The 5,610-nt window shown below is 35.4% G+C and overlaps 1 pseudogene; it reads left to right on the forward strand.

The window, feature by feature from the left end:
- Positions 1-1,488: 1,488 nt before the first annotated feature.
- Positions 1,489-2,551, forward strand: LOC113626036 (olfactory receptor 5H1-like; annotated as a pseudogene).
- The last annotated feature ends 3,059 nt before the right edge of the window (positions 2,552-5,610 follow it).

Here is a 5,610-nt window from a genome sequence, read left to right on the forward strand (position 1 = left end):
AGAACTGGTTCTTTGATATGATAAAAAATTGATAAACCATTAACCAGGCTAACCAATAAGAAAAGAAAGGACCCAAATAAATAAAATAAGAAATGAAAGCGGAGAAACAGCTGATAACACAGAGATCCAAAAAATCTTAAGAGAATACTACAAATGGTCATGTGCCAACACATTGGACAACCTAGAAAAAATGGGCAAATTTCTTGAAATATACACCCTGCCAAAACTGAATCAAGAAGAAACAAGCAATTTGAACAGACTGGTCACCAGTAGTGAAATAGAATCTGTAATTTTTAAAAGTCCCTTCAAACAAAATACAGGACCAATGGTCCTGCATCTTCTTGATTCAGTTTTGGCAGGGTGTATATTTCAAGAAATTTGCCCCCCTGCCAAAACTGAATCAAGTAGAAACAGGCAATTTAAAGATGTAGACATAGAGAATGGACTTGAGGACACGGGGTGGGAGAGGGAAGCTGGGGTGAAGGGAGGGTAGCATTGATATATATACACTACCGAATGTAAAATAGCTAGTGGGAAGCAGCAGCATAGCACAGGGAGATCAGCTTAGCGCTTTGTGACCACCTAGAGGGGTGGGATAGGGAGGATGGGAGGGAAGCTCAAGAGGGAGGGGATATGGGGACATATGTATGCATATGGCTTATTCACTATGGCGTACAACAGAAACTAACAGTATTGTGAAGCAATTATACTCCAATAAAGATCTATTAAAAAAAAAAAAGTACAGGACCAGACAGCTTCACTGGGGAATTGTACTAAACATATAAAGAAGAGGTAATACCTAAACTTCTCAACCCATTTCAAAAACTGAAGTGGAGGGAACACTCCCAAATTCATCCTATGAGGCCACCACTATCCTGATACCAAAACCAGACAAAGACACTAAAGAAAGAAAATAATAAGCCAATATCTTTGATGAAGATAGATGCAAAAATCCTCAACAAAATATTAGCAAACCATATCCAACAAATATAAAAAGGATCATATACCATGATCAAGTTGGGTTTATTCCAGGGATGAAAAGATGGTTCAGTATTCACAAATAATGTGATACACCATATTAATAAAAGGAATGATAAAAATCATATGATCATCTCAATAGATGCAGAAAAAGCACTTGCCAAGATTCAACATCTATTCATGATAAAAACTCTCCTCAAAGTGGGTATAAAGGGAACATATCTCAACATAATAAAGTCCATAAATTTAGCACATATTTAGAATGTCTTTCATTTTTCTAAGTCTGTCCATTGATTCACATTTTTTGAATTTAAATGATTGCATTTATTTCCATCCCCCCCACAAAGAAAAGATCCCATCTATTAAGGAGGTATAATAAACAAAATTAAGAGGAAATTCTGAAGTGCATGTTTCATTTCAACTCTCTTTCTCCATAGTTTCACTTTATAATTTCTTACTGACTATTCCTTTCATTTACTCCATGTATTTCAGACACTGCCCAGTGAGGATATGGAAAAAGAAAATGCAATGTTACTGATAGAGTTTATTTTCATAGGACTTACATATCAACAAAAATGGCAAATCCCCTTGTTACTGGTATTCTTGGTGATATATCTCATCACTGCTATGGGGCACCTTGGTCTGATTGCTCTTTTATGTAATGACCTTCATCTTCACATCCCCATATACTTATTCCTTGGGAATTTGGCTTTTGTGGATGCCTGGATATCATCCACAGTGACCTCCTCCTGGCCCCAGCCAGATGTTGGTGAATTTCTTTGCCAAGAGCAAAATGATATCTCTCACTGAATGGAAGATACAATTTTTTCCCTTTGTAATCAGTGTAACCACAAAATGGGTTTTGTTGGTAACAATGGCATATGATCGCTGTGTGACCATATGCAAACCGTTACATTATCTAGTAATTCTAACCAATAGACTAAGCATCCAGCTGTTGGTTTTGTCATTTTTAGGTGGCCTTGTTCATGCCATACTTCATAATGTTTTTAAATTCAGATTAACGTTCTATAATTCTATCATAATACAGGACATATACTGTGACATTGTACCATTGTTTAAAATTTCCTGTACTGACCCTTCCATTAATTTTCTGATTGTATTTATTTTCTCTGGGTCAATACAGTTGTGCATAATTCTGACTGTTCTTGTCCCTTATAAAGTTGCTCTCTTTACAATATTAAAAAAGAAGTCTGTACAAGGCATAAGGAAAGCCTTCTACACAAGTGGAGCCCATCTCTTAACTATCTCTTTATACTATGACCCTCTATTCTCCATGTATGTGCTCCCTGGATCTGCAGAAGCAGATGCCCAAGATACAGTGGACTCTCTATTTTGAACTGTCATAATTCCTTTGTTAAATCCAGTGATCTATAGTCTGGGAAATAAGAAAATCATAGGTTCTCTGGCAAAAATGCTAAAGAAAATGCTTAGATCTCATACTAATATCTGTTCTCCATTCATTAAAAGTCACATAAGTGTGCAGATTAGACATGTGTTGATTAGTGTTCAAAGTTTTTGCACTTACAATTGCCCTAGAGATTTTACAACTTAAGGTAGGAGTACTAATAAATATATTAAAATATGTGCATATATTAGTCAAAAGTATAAAAACCATAGAAAAATTTAATCAAGTGTTCAAGTCAAATTAATTAAAGAGGAAAACAAATTAATATATTTTACACATATGTTCTCAATGTGGCTCCATAAATGCATGATGCACTATAACAGCACAATTGCTCTGAAAAAAAACTGAATATGGTTTTTTGATAGTAAAACAGCTGTGCAGCCTGGAAGCTCATATCATGTTTACCTCCACAGTGGAGGCAGGTTTGTGTTTAAGGAAACAGAGGCCAATTACAGGAATTTTGCTAGCCACCAAAAGGACTTTCATTACATTCTATTTGGGACATGGTGAAATGTATTTCTTGTGGGGACTTAATTCTCATATTACACAGAGAAATCAGCAGAAATGAGAAGGCAATAAGAAAAAATGAGAAAGGAATTAAATAAGTGAAAGAACAAATTGTAAGAGGATGCTTTTAGCTAAGTGTGTGTCTATAAATAATGAGAAGAGGGAAGCTGCCTCTCACTGTCTATGATGCCTTGAAAGGCACTGTCCGGTTTTCTTGTATGTTGTATGGTAATCTGAAAAGCTTTACTAATTCAGAAAGCTAAGAGATGAGATTTCAGATTTAATTGGGATGGGCATAGAGAAGAAAAGAGAAATGATAGAATAGGAAGGAAATGGATTAATACTTCCTACAATTTAAAAATAAAGAAACTGATAAGAAAAAAAAGAAGTAACATGTAAAGGTTATTAGAATATATTGTTGAGTAAAAGAGGCTTCATATGCGTATTACCAAAGTTCAAATAGTTTTAAGATGATATGATATTGGTGAGTCCAGTGAGTAGCTAGAAAAGACATAAAAGTGAACAAGAGTTGTTCCCCCAAAGTCCCCCAAATCATGGGGGCATGATTTGTGCCCCCCAAAGTCCTTAAATGTTAGCTTTTGTCTCACTCCATACTCTATGAATAATAAGTGATTCATCTTCAGGTCCATCCCTGACCTTCCAATCTCACCACTGATTCCATACACATTCCTACCGACACGACTGAGGCCCTCACCCTAAAATTACTCATATTTGTCATTTGCAATAGTCTTGTTACTTCCTTTATACTATGTTGGTATTCTCTTACTTCCCAAACATTAGTGTCAGATTATTCTTCATAAACAAAACTCTGATTAAATAATATTCCTCTTCAATAAATTTTAGTGGATTGCCATTGCTACCAGATTGTGTGTATATATGGTACATGTATGCAGAACTTCATATATGAATAGACATGTTTAATTTTCAGATCTATGTATAGATAACATGATATATAAACACATCTACATCTAAATATATTACCTTGCATTTGCTTATGCTGGCATTATTTGAGGACTTTCCCCCCAGATTTGATTTAATTCTGAAATCTCTGCCTCCACAATTTTCCTAATGGACCATATGTTATACCCAAAATGAATTACTGACAGCCTCTGCACAAACTTTCCTCTCAGGTACATGGTTTTGTTCATACAGGTCTGTCCACTGAGAATGCTCTCTACAGGTACATCTGTCTTTGTTTACAATTGAAATGGTCCTTTCTTCAAAGTCTACCTTAAATGCTACAGTTTCCATGATGCATTTCCAGATTACCTCAGAGAGAATAGGAATGCTTCCTCGTTAGAAACACTGAGTAGTTTATTTGTTCTTTTAGACCACAAATGACCTTGTGTAATACTTATTTTTGGCCTACAGACTTACAAGTCTGATTATTCTTCAATCTTTTGTGGTACTTAGCACAGCTGTTTACACACATGAGGTCCTAAATAAGTATTTATGAAATATACAAACAATTGAAATAAATATGACTTCAAAAATACTTCAGATGAAGTAAGAGTGCATCCCTTATTTTCAATCTTGTGATGAGTTCAGGGAGATCACTTTGCCTGGGATGGCTACTGCATGTCAGTTCACCACCCTGTTTCTTTTAAGATAATCACAAGTATCATACACATAAAGTGAATTAATCTTATTCTTTTTATCATGAGGATTAGCTCCTGGGATATATCAGGAGAAGCCCTTTAGTTAGATCTTTGGATTAAAGTATTTCTAACAATGTCATTATTACATATTTCAGGAGGTGGGTACAAGATTAGACCAGGTCAACTTCCAGGAGAGATACATTGATTTCACTAGAAAAAAATTAGTTGTCAGGCTGGATCAAATTTTGGACCACCATTCTCAAAGAAGTTTCATATACAAGTTATTCCTTGTGCTATAAAAATATGATGATACCTTGTTTGAGAAGGTACCTTCTAAGTCAGCTTCATTTGGGGGTTACAGTTAACAACTGCATCATGATATTTCCATTTATTTTTCAATATAAAGAATGTGGTTCACTAAATATTCAGTGTTTGTATTAGTCAGTATTGTCCAGGATAGTACCAATAGGAAATCTATATCTATATCTATCTCCACAATACATATACACACATACATACACATACATGTAGACAGATATAGAGATCAACCTATATCACTCTCTATATAAATCTACATCTTCATGTACTTCCATATCCATATCTACACCTATATCTAAAGACTTGTACTATTAGATGTGACTCACCTTATTATGGAGGCTTAGGAGACCCATGATTTGCTATCTGCAAGGTAGAGATCCAGGAAAGCTGACGGTAGTTTTAGGCTTGAAATTGGAGAACCAATGGTATATATTCCACTACATGTATGAAACCCTGAGAAACAAGAGCATGGAGGGCAAAATAAGATTCATGTTCCTGATCAATCAGCCTTCCTCTGCCTTTCTGTTCCATTCAAGCCCATAATGGATGAGATGACACCCACCCACAAAGGGTGCTGCAATCAACTTTACTTAGTCCACTAGTTCAGTACTAATCTGTTCTAGAAACACCCTCACAGACACACAAAAAAATAATGTTAACTGGATATCTGGGCATCCCTAGGCCATGTCAACTTGACACAAAAAATTAACCATCACAAGTCCACCTGTTGTCAACTTGGCTACCACACATAATTTCTTAAAC

The sequence above is a fragment of the Aethalodelphis obliquidens genome, unplaced genomic scaffold (assembly GCF_003676395.1).
Source record: "Aethalodelphis obliquidens isolate GAN/ISIS:26980383/991018 unplaced genomic scaffold, ASM367639v1 scaffold1, whole genome shotgun sequence".
Classification (NCBI taxonomy): Eukaryota; Metazoa; Chordata; class Mammalia; order Artiodactyla; family Delphinidae; genus Aethalodelphis; species Aethalodelphis obliquidens.